Genomic DNA, 19554 nt, shown 5'->3' on the forward strand with positions numbered 1-19554 from the left:
ATCTGTTCTTACTGTTTGGAAGGGGTGCAAGAGATTAAATCCAGCCTCTGCGCATGCAGGGCAAATCCTCTTCCATGGAGATGCAGCCCCAGCCTAACTTTGTTCTGATTTGTGTGTATTTGAGACAGGGTCTTGCTACACAGGCTGGCCTAGAATTCTTTATGTAGCTCAGACTGTCCTTCACTGGTAATCTTCCTGTCTCTGCCTCCCAAGTATTGGGATCACAGGCATATACCACCAAGCCTGGCCTATCTTTGGTAAACTTGTGATGAAATCTTTAGTTGTTAGTTTTCTCTCTTTTTTTATTCTTATTTTTGATCTTCTACATGGATGCTAATGATGTCTAGAATTTTCCTTGTTATAGAAATATAGAAGATGAGGTAGAAGGGATTTGATCATCTAGAAACAAGATGATCCTGAGTCAGACAGCAGACATATATTGAAATAGAAGGACTAATATTTGAAATAGAAATGGGTACAGTGTACAGTCTTAGTAGTCTTTACCCATAGAATGCAAACTGAGTTAGAGACATAGTCCTACCCATTGAGGAAATAGGAAGGTTAGCTAATATATTTGGTGCCAGGGACTGATTGACACAGGGACCAGCTGTGCTCAGTGTTCCCTGTATTTGAGTGATGACAAAGGTAAATCCTTTTGTTATGTTATCAAGAGTCTCATTATGGAGTTCAGGCTGGCCTCAAACTTGCAGTCTTCTTGTCTCTGCCTCCCAATTGCTGGTATTATAGGTGTGGGCCACCTTACCCAGCTTTGTATTTTACTTCCAAATATGTGCTGGAGGTGTCTTCTAAACATCTTGGTAAACATCTTGGTATTAAAATTTTTAAGTTGCCAACTTAAAAATACATTTTAGACTGTACAACAAACATAGAAATATTTTTGTTGGTACAAATAAAAATAAAAAGTAGTCCACAATCAGTAACTGGTGGCTCATGCTTGTAATCCTGACTACTCAGGTACCTTAGATCTGAGGATTGAGATTCGAATCCAGCCTGGCCAGGAAAGTCTGTGAGACTCTTCAATAAAGTACTCAGAAAAAGCTGGAAATGGTGCTGTGGTTTAAATGCTAGCATGCTAGCCATGAGTAAAATGAAGCTCAGGGACAGCACCAGGCCCTGAATTCAACCTGGAGGGCCTGCACTAAAAAAAAAAGTCCACAGTAGTTTTTTTTCTGGTTCTGGGGTTTAAACCAAGGGCCTCATATATCCCAGCCCTTTTAGTTTGTATGTTTTTTGAGGTAAGGCTTCACTCACCCTCTGTTTGAGTTGACCCGAAATATGTAATCCTTTTGCCACTGCCACCAAGTAGCTGGGATTACATAGTTATACCACTGAGCCTAGTTTAAAATAAATCTTTAGCAACCAAAGGCAGAGTGAGAAGTTACACCTAAGGATGTTATTCCTAAACCAAGAAAGCCCTTTAGGATAACTGAATTGTTTCATAAAGTTATTACATGACCTACTGACTGTCATCTAAAAACCTTTAATACTAAAGTTATTCAGTACTTGCTACTGAGAGCTGGTTTTCATCTCTCAAATGAAGAGCCAGCAAATGATAGGATTTTCTTCCAGCCAACTTTGTTTCTCCTGCAGGGAGAAAGCAGTGCCTCATTAACCTAGATTTTGTGGTACAGCAGATAATATTGGTTAATGTTTACCTTTTCACTGTAAGAAAGAAAAAAGTAAGCAAATACTGAAATTTTTTTATCTTTGAAAACTTTTTTAGCAGTACCTATTTACGTATTAAAGAAACGAATGGTTATTTGCTAAATTTTATATGATCTCATATAGGGAAACTTTACCCATTATAGTTTAGCTATGTATAGTAAACTAGTTTAGTTAAAACCTAAGTGTTCAGGTAAAACCAAAACAATACCCCATTCATCCAAAAGTAGAGATTTTATTATGTTATAATACTCCTCATTTAATCCAAAGAGCTTTTCAGTTGTGCTGGATATTTAACCTCAGTAAAAGGCTATTGTGTAGGCATTTAGGTAGCACAGCCTGTAATACATAGTTCTAATTTCCTCTGCATAAAAGAAACATACTTGACCATCACCTCTTTTAACACTAAATTCTATGTATCAACAGATTTAGTTACTAACAGTGCATTTAATTTTGTGCTTTGTAATAGTTCTAATCTTTTCAAACTTACTTAGCTTGTTTGTGGTCAGAGAGTACTAAGTGCCTTAAATCCTCCATTGACCCAGGATTGGGGAAACTAGGGTAACAGCCTCATCACCTCTGGCCAGAGGGAGAAAAACTGATCTTGAGAGATCTGTCAACCTAAAAGAGGAGCCATTGTATCAGTGTAGAACTTCTGGGGAGGCACCCTCAATACACTGCTACCAGAGAACCCTGTCATAAGGAACAGTACCCTGAAATAAAATCAGTAAAGGATGTTTCCTAGAATTTTATTTCAAAAATGTATGTGGTACCATGAAAGGATAACAGCAGTTTCTTTCTATTACTCCTTTTTATATAGCACATATATACTTTTCATATATAGTGCACATATAGCATCTGGTGGAGTATTAGCACTGTGAGGCCTAGCATGCTTTGTCACTGATTTTTTTTTTTTATAGTATAGATTGAAAGAGGGTGTATTGTCAGTATTTTTACCTGTAAATACTAACATTTTACAAATCCTTTTCTTGGTTTGAAGTTATAAAGAATTGAAGTAGGGGCTGGGGATATGGCCTAGTGGCAAGAGTGCTTGCCACGTATACATGAGGCCCTGGGTTCGATTCCCCAGCACCACATATACAGAAAATGGCCAGAAGTGGCGCTGTGGCTCAAGTGGCAGAGTGCTAGCTTTGAGCAAAAAGAAGCCAGGGACAGTGCTCAGGCCCTGAGTTCAAGCCCCAGGACTGGCCAAAAAAAAAAAAAAAAGAAAGAATTGAAGTAAAGATTTACTAACAAACTCTACACATTGTTGAAACCATACTTTCCAGGCAATTCTGATTTGGAGTCTATGATCACTTACCTAGCTCATTAGTTTCTATGGGAAATAGTGTGAGACATATTAAAATCTATTAGTTCTAGGAAGCTTATTTATATACTATCAAACCAGAAAGCCATGGTGAAAGAACCATGCACATTCACCAGACACTGCTTTGGCTTTGCTCCTTTGGTTATGGGTAAATTAGATAAAACGGCTTTTTTTTTTTCAGATATCACCTGGTATTGAAAACATTAAGACATTCTTTAATTTGTCTATAACTGATATAAAAGAATCCCTTCACAAATTTTGCTCCTGAGTAGCATTCTACACTTGAGCTGCACCTCCAGTCAGCATTGCTGATCTTAATGATTAACCTTGATGTGTTACTGAGAATGAGTATTATCCTCAACAGTCACTTTAGAGTAGTTTGAGACTTATGTTGAACTTTGGTGCATTCTGATCCCATTTTCTATACATGATAAACAAAAATGTAATAGGAAAAACCCTTAGAATAACCAGTATTTTAACTTTATTCATAAAACTTGGGACTTCAAGTATCAATAGAGGATGCTGAAAATGCATTTTACTTTCACTTTGGTCAGATGACTGTGATCTGATTTCTTTTTTTTTTTAATTTATTTATTAATGGAACACAAATATTTTGACAAGGTGTTGTGCAAAAAGGATACAGTTACATAGTAGGGCAGTGTGTACATTTCTTGTGATATCTTACACCCTGTTTTTTTTTCCCTTCCCTAGGTCAGGTAGACATATATACAATACACAATGTATCAAGAACATATACAGTATCCACGTGGCCTATGCCCAAGAAAATTCGCCTAGGGCTTTAAACATAATGTCTATATTAGACAATATGTCGACAGTAGTCTTATATAAACGTACATACCTACCTTTTGAGCTATTGTATTCCACTGAGAGGTCAATTTTTGACCTTTATATATTGAGTAATTGTTTGGTTTTAGTTACATAATGTTGGGTCGCTGACCCAATCCTGTGGGCAATACTATTTGACAAGCAGTTTTTGGTTGCACAGACTTGGTCTCTACTGTCTCTCCGTCTCCCTTTGTTAACAGTCATATATCAGGGAGATCATGCCTCTTTGTTTTCTGTGTTCTAGGCTTGTCTCGATCAACATTATTTGTTCAAGTTCTGATAATTTCCCTGCGAATAACAATATTTCACCATTCCTAATCAATATGTAGTATTCCATTGTGTATAAATACCATATTTTTTGGATCCATTCATCTGTGGAGGGGCATCTGGGTTGTTTCCATATTTTGGCTATTGTGAATTGTGCCGCGATAAACATGGAAGTGCAAATGACTTTTTGATATCTTGGGGTTTGCTGTTTAGATAGATGCCTAGGATTGGTATGGCTGGGTCATAGGGTAGGTCTATATTGAGCTTTTTGAGAAACCTCCATACTGTTCTCCAAAGTGGTTGTACTAATTTGCACTCCCACCAACAATGGAGAAGGGTTCCTCTTTCCCCACACCCCCTCCAGCATTTGTTGTTGCCTGAGTTCAGAGTATAGGCCATTCTAACTGGGGTGAGGTGGTATCTCAGGGTTGTTTTTATTTTCATTTCCTTACTACCAGGGATGTTGAGCATTTCCATGTGTTTCTTTGCCATTTTTATATCTTCTCTTGTGAAGTCTCTCTGGGCATTCCTTTGTTGAGAGGTTCTTGATTACCTCCTGTATCTCGCTTTAAGTTATTGGTTTATTTAGTTGATTTACTTCTTCTTGGTTCAGTTTGGGCAGTTTGTACTTCTCTAAGAATTGATCCATTTCTGTAAAATTATTGTTTTTTGCTGAGTAGAGGTTTTGGAAATAGCACCTTATGATTGTTTGAATATCGTGTGTACTTGTTCTAATTTTTCCGGTGGAGTCCTTGATTTTACGTATATGAGTCTCTTCTCTTCTTTTGTTTGTAAGTCTTGCGAGGGGTCTGTCAATTTTGTTTATTTTCTCAAAGAACCAGCTTTTAGTCTTATTTATTTGGTGAATGGTCTTTCTATTTTCAATCAGATTTATCTCTTCTTTAATCTTTGCGATCTCTCCCCTCCTAGTCGTTTTAGATTCTGTCATTTCTTGTTTCTCCAGTTGTTTTAGTTTCATCGTGAGGTTATTCACCTGCTCTGCTTCCATTCTTTTAATGTGAGTGCTGAGGGCAATGATCTTGCCCTTCAGTACTGACTTAGCTGTGTCCCATAGGTTTCTTTGTGATGTGTTTTCATTGTCATTGTGGCTTATGAATTCATTGATTTCATCTTTAATTTGGTCTGTGGCCCAAGTGTTGAATAGCAGTGTGGGGTTTAGCCTCCAAGAGTGTGTATAGGGCTGGGGATATAGCCTAGTGGCAAGAGTGCCTGCCTCGGATACACGAGGCCCTAGGTTCGATTCCCCAGCACCACATATACAGAAAACGGCCAGAAGTGGCGCTGTGGCTCAAGTGGCAGAGTGCTAGCCTTGAGCGGGAAGAAGCCAGGGACAGTGCTCAGGCCCTGAGTCCAAGGCCCAGGACTGGCCAAAAAAAAAAAAAAAAGAGTGTGTGTAGCCTCTGTGGTGTCCTTTGTTGTTGAGGGTTACCTTCCTTTAATCCACTGTGATCAGATATAATACATGGGACGACGTCAATACTTTTATATTTGCTGAGGTTCCTTGTGTGGGCTATGACATGGTCTATTTTGGAATATGATCCATGGACTGCTGAAAAGAAGGTGTATTGGGTCTCTGTAGGGTGGAAGATTCTGTATAGGTCTGTGAGATCCATTTGGGATATGGTGTTACTTAGGTCCTCAACTCCCTTTGTAATCATCTGGGTGTTGGATCTGTCTCTTGGAGAGAGTGGGGTATTAAGGTCACCCACTATGGTTGTGTTTGCATCTATCTTGTTCTGTAATTCTGTGAGAATTTCCTTGACATATGTAGGGCCTCTTTTGTTTGGTGAGTATACATTTATCACTGTGATGTCTTGATTCTGGATTTTTCCTTGTATTAATATGTAGTGTCCTTCTTTGTCTTTTTTTTTTTTTTTTTTGGCCAGTCCTGGGGCTTGGACTCAGGGCCTGAGCACTGTCCCTGGCTTCCTTTTGCTCAAGGCTAGCACTCTGCCACTTGAGCCACAGCACCACTTCTGGCCATTTTCTGTATATGTGGTGCTGGGTAATTGAACCCAGGGCCTCATGAATACGAGGCAGGCACTCTAGCCACTAGGCCATATCCCCAGCCCACTTCTTTGTCTTTCTGAGTTGATTTTAATGAGAAGTCCAGCTTGTCTAAGATCAGGATGGCTACACCTGCCGTTTTGGTAGGTGCGTTTGCTTGGTAGATCTTGCTCCATCCTTTCATTCAGAGCCTGTTTTTTTCTCTTGCTGTAAGGTGGGTCTCTTGTAGGCAGCAAATGTCAACTTTTTGTTTGTGGATCCATCCTGCCAGTCTGCTCCTCTTTATCGGAGAGTTTAAACCATTTATGTTTAAAGAGATCAAGGATAAGAGTGTTTTTTCTCCTTCCATTTACTTGTTGGCAGTTTTTTCCTTTTTTTTTTCCTTGTCTTTAGTGAGCTGTTCATTCTGTTGGACTTTGGCTATTGTAGTTTCTTTCTGTTTCTGTCTGTGTGTCTTGTACGATCTCTGTTGGGTGGGGCTCCCCTCTTAGAATTCGCTGTAGGGCTGGTTTTTTATCCACATACTCCTTTAGCTCCTCTTTGGTGTGGAAAGATCTGGTTTTCCCTTCGAATGTGAACTCCAATTTTGCTGGATATTTGATCCGAGGTTGCATATTGTTAGCCTGAAGTACTTGGATGGTGTTCTTCCACTCACTTCGTGCTTGGTAAGTTTGTGTGTATTAGTCAGCTGTTATTTGAATCCTCTTCCCATTGTAGAAAATTTCTTTCTTCGCTTTGGCTGAATTCAGAATTTGCTCTTTAATCTTGAAGTCTGAAGTCTTGAATATTATGTGCCTTGGGGTGGCTTTTCTGGGGTCTGGCCTGCCAGGTATCCTATAGGCTTCGGTTATCTGGGTGGTGTCCCCTGTGAGAATGGGGAAGTTTTCTGCAATAACTTTATTGAGAACATGTTTAAGCCCTCTGCTCTGGTATTCGGCTCCTTCTTCTATTCCAGTTATGCGCAGATTATATCTCTTGTCTTTGTCCATTAGTTCCTGGATTAGTCTGCCCTGAAGCTTCATCGTTTCTTGGAGTGTGGTCATTTTCTGGTTGTTGTCGGCTGCTTCATCATCCAGGCGAGAGATTCTGGATTCCATATGGTCAATTCTTTGTGTTATGGTTTCAATTGCGGAGTTTATGGATGTCAGAGAGCTATTTATGGTTGTCAGATCAGCTCTGATCGTGGAGATTTCTTCCTTTAAAGAGTTGTATTTTAAATCTATTTTTTCATGCATTTCAATTCGGGATGTTAAGATTTTCTTTAAAGGAGGCTTGAATTGTATCCATTTTTGCTTCCATTTCTTTAAAGAAGGCTTGCATCGTATCCATTTTTGCTTCCATTTCTTTCTTGGCTTAAATATATGAATTCATAAAAAACAAACAAACAGGGGATTTTTAAGCCTCATCTGGACCCTATGGCAACCAGCAAAAATTGCCATTATGCACTGTCCTGGTCATCAAAAGGGACTTGATTCAGTGACTAGAGGGAATAATCTGGCCAACCAGGCAGCCAAGGAAGCAGCCCTCCAACCCAGAGCAGAAGTATTGACTCTAGTAGACCGGAGCCATGAGCTTTATCTCCTGTTCCCCAGTGTTCCCAAGAAGACTTGGAGTGGATAAAGAAAATTCCCATGGCCCACAAAGCCCCGGACAGAGAAGGAAACAACGACTGGTGGAAAACTTGTGAAGGGAAACTTATCTTGCCACAAGGGCTGGGTAAGGGAATCCTAAAGAGAATCCACCGAGCTTCTCACATGGGAATCCGAAGAATGCAGGACTTGCTCTGACACTCCAAAGTAAAATTTAGACAAGGAGATCAACTTATTGAAGATATTGTTAAGAATTTGTAAGGCCTGTCAGCTCACCAATGCCGCCAATCAGCCAGTTACTAAAGGAGCTCGCCTCCGTGGGGATAGGCCAGGTGTGTATTGGGAAGTAGATGTCACAGAAATTAAACCTGAAAATTTTGGATACAAATATTTGCTAGTTTGTGTAGACACCTTTTCAGGATAGGTTGAAGCTTATCCAACAAAGCATGAGACCGCAAATGTAGTGGCTAAGAAGATCCTGGAAGAAATTCTACCCAGGTATGGCTTCCCATCCACCATTGGGTTGGACAATGGACCGGCCTTCATCTCAAAAGTAAATCAGGGAATAGCCGCTGCACTGGAGACGGATTGGAAATTGCATTGTGCTTATAGACCCCAGAGTTCAGGACAGGTAGAGAGAATGAATCGGACTCTAAAAGAGACCTTACCTAAATTGGCCTTAGAGACTGGCACAGACTGGGTGTCACTCCTTCCTTTTGCTCTGTTTAGAGTAAGAAATTCTCCCTATCAGCTTGGCTTTACTCCTTTTGAAATAATGTACAGGCACCACCACCCCACCCCACCCCCGCTCATTATCCCTAGCCTTTAGACTGAATTGCTTACTGATTTAGATGATACTGAATTTTTGTGTAAACTTGACTATTTGCAGCTCGTGCATAAGAGTATGTGGCCCCAACTTAAGGCATTATATAATTCTGCTTCTGTCCCTACCCCCCATTTATTCAGACCAGGGGACTGGGTGTTCATCCAGAGGCATAACACAAAATCCTTGGAACCATGGTGGAAGGGACCCTATGTGGTGCTACTGACTACACTCACAGCCCTCAAGGTAGACGGCATCACCACTTGGGTCCATTGCTCCCACACCAGGCCAGCTGACCCCTTTGCCCTGGACTAAGACTACCATAGTGGAACATGGGAGGTCTCCAAGCAACTGACTCAGCCGCTTCACCTTCTTCAAGAAAAGAAAGTTAGACTGAATATTGTTATAATGTTCTTTTTGCCTTCTTTTCTTGCTACCCTGGCTAATTTTGATACTAACCCTCACCAGCCTTTCCAATTATCTTGGCAGCTCACTCCAAAGTGGGGTGACCCCCTTATTTTAGCAACTAAGGAAGCCCCCTTAGGAACCTGGTAGCCAGACTTAGTAGTAGACTTATGTGACTTGGCCACAGGATGTGCCAGAGAACCTAGGACGGGCCTGTGTGTCTATCCTCAGGAGTGAGGGGTGATCTGGCAAAGGTGCAGCTTGTCCAATCCACGTGGTGGGACAGCCATAAGGGGGCGTCCATTCATGGTGGAAGAGGACAAGCCAGCACCAGGACAGTTCATCAAGCTCTGAAGAATAGGATGGAGATAGGCCGTTTTGTAGGACAGGCCAATGGAGGCCTTTCTTTTCTTTTGTTTTCAGGTGAACATTGGAAACCTGGTGGTAAAAGTGAATTTTGAGCTGGTACATCTGTTCAGGAAAGAAAGCTTGTAGACCTGAGATTGTGTCCTTATTGAGATCTGCTAAAGGCCTGCAAAGGTGATGTAGGCATTTTTTAGGTCATCAGAGATCAGTTCCCCAGCCAGTCAGGAAAAAGCTTTTACAAACTAGAATGTTAAAAGGCTACACTGGGGCTGGGGAGATAGCCTAGTGGCAAGAGTGCCTGCCTCGGATACACGAGGCCCTAGGTTCGATTCCCCAGCACCACATATACAGAAAAACGGCCAGAAGCGGCACTGTGGCTCAAGTGGCAGAGTGCTAGCCTTGAGCGGGAAGAAGCCAGGGACAGTGCTCAGGCCCTGAGTCCAAGGCCCAGGACTGGCCAAAAAAAAAAAAAAAAAAAAAAAAGGCTACACTGCTGTAGCCCAAAAAGAAGTCTGTATAGCTGAAAGTAAAATGTTGAATGTAATTTCCAGTTTGAAGTAAAGCTCCTAATGGACATCTGATCCTGCAGTCCCTTGGTAAAGTAGACTAAGGTTATAGGTTCCTGGCTAGGTAAGGTCAACGCCCCTCAGTCAGCCTGAAGAAGCTACAGAAGATGGATGATCTTCACCCATCAGCCCCTCTTTAAAACCAAGGGACCAGAGTTGTTTTTGGGAAAATGAGGCAGGATAAACTAGAGGCATGCAAAACAGAGGTACAGAGACTGTACTTGTGAGAGATGGTGACAAGCCCTTTGGTTACTACTTTGGGCCCTATTGGCCCATGCCTTATCTCTATATCATCCCCTAGACATACAAGCCATTGAAATGGACAAAAGGGAGCCATGATTGGCTCCCAAGGTACCAAAGAGAAAAGGGGGAAACTGAAGAGCCAGTCTAAAGCCATTTTGAAGACAGGCCCCACTTTACCACACGAACCTGAGATAAGCAGGCCCTGTGAGCAAACCCAGGCCACCAATTATCCCGGTTAGCAGGACACGTTTATTAGGGCCCAGCTAGTCAGGAAACTCCCTGCTTAACTCTAACCGCCTGGGAATGCTTAACTCTAACTGCCCCAGAATGCCTCGAGCTCTGAGCCAATCAGATTTGTACCCATATCCTAATCTTGCTTGAACACCTGATTGCTGTAACTTTGGTTTTGCCTTTATAAGTTCTGTGAAATCTCAGCTCAGGGCTTCCTCCTAACCTCCGCTGTGTCGGTGGGTAGGACCTGGCCTGAACCGTGACCCTCTTGAAAAAAGCCTTGCTTTTGCATTTTGGAACGTCTGGCTCTCCGTGGTCTTTTTGGTGGTCTTCTTGCGACTTGGGCATAACACAAATAACAACAACAAAAAGCCCAAAAGTCTTACTATGTAGCCCAGGCTGGCCTAGAACTCAAGATTCTTTTGCTTCAGCCTCCAGAGTGCTGGGATTACAAGCATGCTTGCCTATGCCTATCTTAAATGACTCCTTAAAATTAACCTCATATCCATCAAGAACCGGGGAAGGGTTGGGGAGGGATCCCTAGGGTGAGCAGGAGGGCTGCTTTTAATTTCAACTTTGAGAGAAATGTGGCCCAGGCAGCACTAGGTGGATGCAGACCCACAGGAGATCTTCTGCCCTAAAGCTGAGACCTAATGGTTGAGGTAACTCTCAGGCCCTAGGGCCTGCAATGTAAGTTGTTCCAGAACCAAGCCAAGGGGGTGGGGGGAGGGGGAGGGAAGCCTGAAAATCACTGGTTAGCCTTTTGTAAATATATAGTCTAAATTCTTCTTGGTCAGCATGTTAAAATAATAAAATTTTCCAATACCTGCAAAAAAAAAAAAAGATCAAGGAATAAGACACAGATAATCAATTTCAGAAATAAAAAGATAAATAATGACACCAGGATGTGGGAGGCTCATACCTATAATCCTAGCTTCTCAGGTGGCTGAGATCTGAAGATCGCAGTTCAAAGCCAACCTGGGCAGAAAAGTTCCTGTGAGACTCTTATCTCCAATTTACCACTCAAAAACAGGAAGTGGTGCTGTGGCTCAAGTAGTAGAGCACTAGCCTTGAGCACAAAGAGGCTCAGCAACAAGCACCCAGGCCCTGAGTTCAAGCCCCAAAACTGACAAAAAGATTTTTTTGTTTAGTAACAAAGATTGAACCAGGGCCTTGAGCATGCTAAACATGCACTCTACCAGTGAGTTCTACCCATCTTTGACTATCTTCTTGGGATAAAAATTCTCAAATTCTAATTTAAAAGTCCCATAAAGAGCCAGTTAGGTTTGAGTTAAGTTCATGTATCAGTTTCTTTGTCTTGGGCAACAACAGACTAGCAATTACTTTTCCAGGATGATGTAAGCCGAAGGCACCAGGGACTTTCCATCTGGTCTCCTTGGGAATGTTTGCAGTTTAATCCTAAAATCAGAAAGAGTCCACATTCTGTCTGAATTGTCCACAAGGAGTCCCCAATACCTAAAGCATGGTTAATACTTACTACTGGCTCCCCTTGTTCTTTATGTAAGAACCTCAAAGGAACAAGCAGGCTCAGATGCAAAAGTTTAACTTATACTACTGACACAAAAAGAAGTGTCTGAGGATTATGACTGGAAGCCACCCTGGGCAGGAAAGTCCCTGAGATTCTTATTCTCCAATTAACCACCAAAAAGCCAGAAATAGAGCTGTGGCTCAAGTGGTAAAGAACCAGCCTTGAGGGACTGGGAATATGGCCTAGTGGCAAGAGTGCTTGCCTCATATACATGAAGCCCTGGGTTTGATTCCTCAGTACCACATATATAGAAAAGGCCAGAAGTGGTGCTATGACTTGAGGGGCAAAGTGCTAGCCTTGAGCAAAAAGAAGCCAGGGACAGTGCTCAGGCCCTGAGTCCAAGCCCCAAGACTGGTCAAAAAAAAAATTACATATATCAGAACCATCCTTGATTTAAAAAGCTAAGAGACAGCACCCAGACCCTGAGTTCAAGCCCCAGTATCCCTCCTCCCTCATGAGTGTCTTAACCAACTTCTACCTTTACAGTGACAGGTGCTCTCCATGTGCCCTTCAAGCTCCCTGCTTGATCCATATCATGAAAACCTTACTCAGAATAACTCTCACTAGTTGAGCTGTACACTTTCCCTGAAGCCTTGTGGTTTCCCCCCAAGCCTGTGTTTGCCATTGTATAGCTGTTGTCATCACCTTAGTATTATCCAGGTTCCCCTCAGCATCCCTATTGACCCCTTGAAGAAAGCACCTTGGGAAAGGAGGTAAATGTAAGCTCTCCAGAGGCCTCTGCAGACACTCTGGCTGGAGGGGGAAGGGTGCTCACTTCCAGCGGGTCCCCAGTGGCACTGTAGGTATGGGACTTTTCTTTCTGGTTGGACATCATGTGAACATATCACATGGGCATGGCACATTGGTCATATGATCACTATGTGGACAGCATGTGATCATCACATAAATATCATACTAAAATACTGTTGGTGGAATAAAGAAAATTCAGATTGTGCTTTGTGGTAGGATTTTCTAAGGGAGTGAGGGAGCTAGGTGCCAATGTCTCATGTCTGTAATCTTAGCTACTCAGGAGGCTGAGATTTGAGGATTGAGGTTCAAAGCCAGCCTGGGCAGGAAAGTCTATGAGATTCTGTCTCCATCTAACCACCAAAAGGCAGAAGTGAAGCTGAGGCTCAAGTTCAGGTACAGTGCATAGGCCCTGAGTTCAAGCCTGGAAGGGGGGGGGGGGGAAAGAGGAAAGGAGAAGAGAGAGAAGGAGAGAAAGAGAGGGAGGAAGGGACGGACGGAGGGTGGGACAAAGAAAATGAGAGAGAGGGCTGGGGATATGGCCTAGTGGCAAGAGTGCTTGCCTCTTATACCTGAAGCCCTGGGTTCGATTCCCCAGCACCACCTATATAGAAAATGGCCAGAAGTGGCGCTGTGGCTCAAGTGGCAGAGTGCTAGCCTTGAGCAAGAAGAAGCCAGGGACAGTGCTCATGCCCTGAGTCCAATCCCAGGACTGGCAAAAAAGAAAATGAGAGAGAGATGCTTTAAATATGTTTATAACATTAATGGAAGAACATAATTAATTTGTTAACATGAGCTTCTTCTGGAGAGTGGGCTTGGCAATTAGGAATGGAGAATATTCAATTTCTTTAGTTTATAGATCATCCTAGCACTAGGAGGCAGAGGCAGGAGAATCACAAATTAGAGGCTCGCATGGGGCTACATGGTTACACTCAATCACAATATAAAACACAAATCAACATTTAATGAGAGCTTGTAGTTTTCTGGGTTTAGTTTTCTTTTTTTTTTTTTTTTTTTTTTTTTTTTTTTTGCCAGTCCTGGGCCTTGGACTCAGGGCCTGAGCACTGTCCCTGGCTACTTCCCGCTCAAGGCTAGCACTCTGCCACTTGAGCCACAGCGCCGCTTCTGGCCGTTTTTTTTTCTGTATATGTGGTGCTGGGGAATCGAACCTAGGGCCTCGTGTATCCGAAGCAGGCACTCTTGCCACTAGGCCATATCCCCAGCCCATAGTTTTCTGTATTGTAGTTTTCTGACTACTAGCTTGAAATATTTAAGTAACTAGTTGATAGAGCTATTTTCTTTGCAAAATTTCTAAGAAATCAGATTAAAGTGCCCCCACATCTGTCCACCCAGTTCCACTTCCCCTGAGATAACCCTTGCTGGCAGCTTATTTGTATTATTCTTAAGAAAAGTTTTCTATAAGTAAATCCTCTTGAGCTGCTTGAAACTCTGTGTTTGTTGTAAAAATCCCCAGAAATACATACCTTTTGGGGAAAGGGAAGCTTTCAAACAGGGAGCAACACTATTTGTCATAAACTAGTCCTGCAGCAGGGAAAACCCCAAGCCATTTTAAGACTATTTTTAGGCCATTTTTAAAGGATAAAGATGGCTTAAGGTGCTCAGAGGCTGGGAGTGGACAAAGAAAGGAAGCTCAGAAACAATAGGGTCATTCCACCTCTGCCCTTTGAGCATGGGGCTACTGCCAAAAATGTGGAATTGGCTCGAATCAGTGTAATTTAGGGATTAGAAAGCCATCAAAGGAAACTTTTAAATTGAGTTGCATATTTTTTTTAGGTTCAAGCTTTCTACTGTGCTAGAGTGAGAAAAGGGGGAAAGTGTATGCTGCCATTTATGCAATACTATTTCTCTAGGGATTAAAATAGATGACTAGCATAGACGTGGGGGGTGGGGGGGAGGGCGAGAGCATCATTAGTAAGACTTGCACTCATGGGCCTGAGCATTTCACTCAAGGTTAAAACTCTACCACTGGAGCCATAGCTCCACCCCTGGCTTTTTGGTGTCTAATTGAATAGTAGAATGGATTTTTCTGCTATCTTCAGATCTCAGCCTCCTGAACAGCTAAGATTACAAGTGTTCTTTCCTGGGTTGGAGGCATGGGTTAGGTAGTAGGGCATCTGCCAGTGAGCAAAAGTGTTGGATATTAAGTTTGAGTTCCAGTCTTTGACCAAAAAATTTTTTTGCTTAGTATGACAGAGGCAAGAGGATTGTGAGTTCAAAGCCGGTCCAGACAAGGTTAGCAAGACCTTATCCTAGAAGTAAACAACTAAAATAGGTGCTAGGGGCAGGACTCAAAAGGCAGAACATTTTCTTATCTTGCCCAAAGTTGTTGTGGGGGAGGGAGACTGATTAATCTTTACAAAATATTATTTTATTCTCTGATCATCTAAGAAAGAAACAAAATCTATATTTTACCCAATTTAGGCCTGAAGATGTCTAAAGAATCAGGAAATTGGGGCTGGGAATATGGCCTAGTGGCTAGAGTGCTTGCCTCGTATACATGAAGCCCTTGGTTCAATTCTCCAGCACCACATATATAGAAAATGTCCAGAAGTGGCACTGTGGCTCAAGTGGCAGAGTGCTAGCCTTGAGCAAAAAGAAGCCAGGACAGTGCTCAGGAATTCTCGTTCTCATCCAGCCACTAACCACTGTGTGAGCTCTCACTAAATTGCATAATGCTTTCATTTGTCTTATCTATAACAGGCAAGTGTTGGTACAAACAATTTCTTTGGTCCTAGGGCTCAGAAAGCTAGTTGAACCATCTAATTAATGTAAAATTGTCAGACTGGATCATATACTCGAAATTAAATGGAGACTTGGATCAATTGTATGGATTACTCTGGAAAAAATGATAAATTGGACCTCAATTAGATATATTTCCAGGCCAAATTGTTTTGTTTTGTTTCCCTGGGGCTGCTAGAACAGTATCCTAGCTAATAGATTGAGGTTAGTCACACACTCTCAGCTCTGTTTGACCTACATGGGTCCTTTAGCATTTCATCCTCTTATACCAATGTCAGGCATAGTTATGCACTATACACTGAAAGGCAAAGATGTTCTTTCAACTTCATTGCTGACCAGATCTCACTCACATAGTACTCACCATCATTGAACTTTTCAGCCATTCTTAAACTTTAGAGTGTGTTTCAGCAGGCACTGGTAACTCATGCTTGTCACCCTAGCTACGCAGGAAGCCAAGACTGATGATTGCTGTTCAAAACCAGCCTAGGCAGGAAAATCCATGAGAGTGTTATCTTCAATTAACCACCAAAATCCAGAAGTGGAGCTGAGCTCAAGTGGTAAAGTGCCAGCCTTGAGTATAAAATCTAAGGGACAGCACCCATGCTGTCCAGCCCTAGTACCAGCACACAAAAAAGAAAAAAGTAGGAATTGGTACCTTAGGGGCGAGTAGATAGAGGAGGGCAGTAGCTCAGTGTAGGTACTTTCCTAGCAAGAGAAGGATCTGATCTTCTCTTACCAGCTTCTCATTGTCTTTTGTAATCCCTTTTACTAATGCTTGATTTTTTTTTGTTGTCGGTCAAGGGACTTGAACTTAGGGCTTGAGCACTGTCTCTGAGCTTTTGTGCTCAAGGCTAGTGTTCTACTACTTTGAGTCTCAGCTCCACTTCTCATTTCTATTTTTAGATGGTTAATTGGAGATAAGAGTCTCATAGACTTTACTGCTGGTGCTAGCTCTGAACTGTAATCCTCAGATCTCAGCCTCTTAAGTAGCTAGGATTACAGGCATGAGCCACCAGCACCTTGCTTGCAAGTTATTTTTTTATTTTAAAAAACAACAAATAGGGCTGAAAATATGGCCCTGGGTTCGATTCCTCAGTACCCCATATATAGAAAAGGCCAGAAGTGGCCCTATGGCTCAAGTGGTAGAGTGCTAGCCTCGAGCAAAAAGAAGCCAGGGACAGTGCTCAGGCCCTGAGTTTAAGCTCCAGGACAGGCAAACCAAAAAAAAAAAAAAGTAAAAAACAAAACAAAAACCCAAAAAACAAACAAGCTACAAATAGGGGCTGGGAATGTGGCTTAGTGATAGAGTGCTTACCTAGCATGCATGAAGCCCTGGGTTCGATTCCTCAGCACAACATAAAACAGAAAAAGTTAGAGTGGTGCAGTGGCTCTAGGACTGGCATAAAACAACAACGATCTCTTCAACTAATGAAGCTAATACTGCTTTCAGATAATATTTGTGTAAATCCAGAATTAAGGTCCTTCCTAAAATAAGTGTGTTGGATGTGAACTCATAACACTTTGCTAATAGTGTTAAAATACTTATATATATATATATTTTTTTTTCTTTAAATATATAAATAGGGCTGGACACTGGTGGTACATACTGGTAATCCTAACCACTCAGGAGGCTGAGATCTGAGGATTGGGGCTTGAAACCAGCTCAGGCAGGAAAGTCTGTAAGACTCTAATCTCCAGTTAACCACCAAAAAGCTGGAAGTGGAGCTCTAGTTCAAGTGGTAGAGCACTAGCCTTGAGTGCAAAAGCTCAGGAACAACACCCAGGCCCTGAGTCACAAAAAATAATAAAAAATGAAAAAAAAGCACATACATACTTTTAGATTCATTAACATATAAATCCTTTACTCCAAAAAGGAGTCAAGGAAGTAGGTTATAAGGATTAATGAGATAACCTAGGTAAAAATATTTACCTCCATGCAATCCTCTTACAAATAAGCTTAACAACAAAATATTTTAAGATATTTCATAGAGAGGAAATTGTGTGTGTGTGTGTGTGTGTGTGTGTGTGTGTGTGAGTGTGTGTGAGTGAACCGGGTATGAACTCAAAGACTTGCACTCACTTGGCTTTTTGCTCAAGGCTGGCACTCTACCACTTGAACCACACCTCCACTTCCTGAAAGAACATCCTGAATGTCCAATAAACATATAAAAATATGCACAGCCTCATTAGTAATCAGAAAACTGAAAATATAAAGCTTCAGACAGGCTGGGAACATGGCCTAGTGGCAAAGAGTGCTTGCCTCATATACATGAAGCCCTCGGTTAGATTCCCCAGCACCACATACACAGAAAATGGCCAGAAGTGGCGCTGCGGCTCAAGTGGCAGAGTGCTAGCCTTGAGCAAAAAGAAGCCAGGGACAGTGCTCAGGCTGAGTCCAAGGCCCAGGACTGGCAAAAAAAAAAAAAAAAAGAAAGATACTTGCAAAACCATTTGGTATAAACCAACTGAACAACTCATGGGGGGGAAAGGAAAGGGGGAGAGGGGATGAGGGAATGAGGGAAGAGGTAACAAATAGTACAAGAAATGTAACCATGGCCTTATGTATGAAACTGTAACCCCTCTGTACATCACTTTGACAATAAGTAGTTATTAAAAAAAAAGAAAGAAAAATTCTTTCCCTTTATCTCTCCATACATGCACATACCATACAATCAACATTGTCATTATAGGAAGTAAAAAAAAAATCCCCTTGAACAAAAAATTCTAGGGGGCTGGGAATATGGCCTAGCAGCAAGATTGCTTGCCCCAAGTACATGAAGCCCTGGGTTTGATTCCTCAGCACCACCTACATAGAAAATGGCCAGAAGTGGTGTTGTGGCTCAAGTGGCCGAGTGCTAGCCTTGAACAAAAAGAAGCCAGGGGCAGTGCTCAGGCCCTGAGTTTCAAAACTGGCAAATAAAATAAAATAAATAAATTCTACAGCCTTTTTTTTGCTGGTTTCTGGGGTTTTGTTTGCTTTTCTGTCTTTTATGCCAGAAGAGAAATTTGAACTCAGGGCCTGTGCTTGTTCTACTGGTTCTCTACCCTTTGAACCATGTTTCCATTCCCATTTCTGCTTTATTGTAGAGGGTTTTTTTTGTTTGTTTGTTTTAAAGATAATGCCCTTTCATGTAACCCAATCTGGCCTCCAATTCATAGTCTTTCTATCTCAGCCTCCTGAGTGCTGGTATTACAGACATGAGCCACCATGCCCAGCTTTCACTGTTCCTTTGAAGACTCCTTTCCTGGCCTGTTCCTCAGCCTGCCCCATAAAACGTTGGTGTTCTTCAAGACTGTACTGGTCTGATCTCACATCCAACTCCATGTACATTACAATGGCATTCACTATTTGATGCTAACACTTCCACCAATTAAGACCAGATCTGTTTTCACTTTTTTTCTGTTTGTCTACATGTATCATGTTGAAATTATCCTCCCCTACTAGTCCATCTCTTCCTTTGCCCTAAGCTGGATGCTTTGTCTTCATATTTTCACCCCAACCTCTCTCTACACTATACTGGTTTCTTTTATTAACAGTCTTAGTTAATGGTGATATTAATCCTGTCCCCTGAATCAGCAGTGAGAAGGTCATCTCTGACTCCCCATGCTCACCTCTGTTATCATCTCAATTATCACCTTCTCTCCTCCAAACTGTCCTCAGACCTCTTTCTTCGTCTCTAACCTTATTACAAATAACTACAGACCCTCCATTTGCAAAAATCCATTTCTCTTGGATTCCTTCAAATGTTTTCCCTTTGTTCCTGAATTTTTTGGCAGGGGTCCTCAGTGGCTGCATCTCCACTAGAGTTCAAGCAAAACAAGAAAGACAGCAAAAGCATTAGAAATGTTTATTATGAAAAATAGGATTATGAGAGAAAGAAACAGACAGGGAAAGAGAAAGTCTACTTAGAAAAGAGATGAACCCCCAAACTTGAGGAGGTCCCAGTCTTTTTTTTTTTTTTTTTTTTTTTGGTCATGGGGCTTGAACTCTGGGCCTGAGCACTGTCACTGTGATCTTCAGCTCAAGGCTAGTGCTCTACTACTTGAGCCACAGTGCCACTTCTGGTTTTCTGGTGGTTAGTTGGAGATAGAAGTCTCACAGACTTTCCTGCTCATGCTGGCTT

The 19554-nt window shown here is 41.9% G+C and overlaps 1 long non-coding RNA gene across 1 annotated transcript; it reads right to left on the minus strand.

The window, feature by feature from the left end:
- Nucleotides 1–1447: 1447 nt before the first annotated feature.
- Nucleotides 1448–17972, minus strand: LOC125356887. The gene is made up of 3 exons (XR_007211975.1): nucleotides 17961–17972; nucleotides 12502–12508; nucleotides 1448–1814 (listed from the first exon to the last, which is right to left on the minus strand). It is a non-coding gene; the product is annotated as an uncharacterized LOC125356887 (long non-coding RNA).
- Between the last annotated feature and the right edge of the window lie 1582 nt (nucleotides 17973–19554).

The sequence above is a fragment of the Perognathus longimembris genome, chromosome 8 (assembly GCF_023159225.1).
Source record: "Perognathus longimembris pacificus isolate PPM17 chromosome 8, ASM2315922v1, whole genome shotgun sequence".
Taxonomy (NCBI): Eukaryota; Metazoa; Chordata; class Mammalia; order Rodentia; family Heteromyidae; genus Perognathus; species Perognathus longimembris.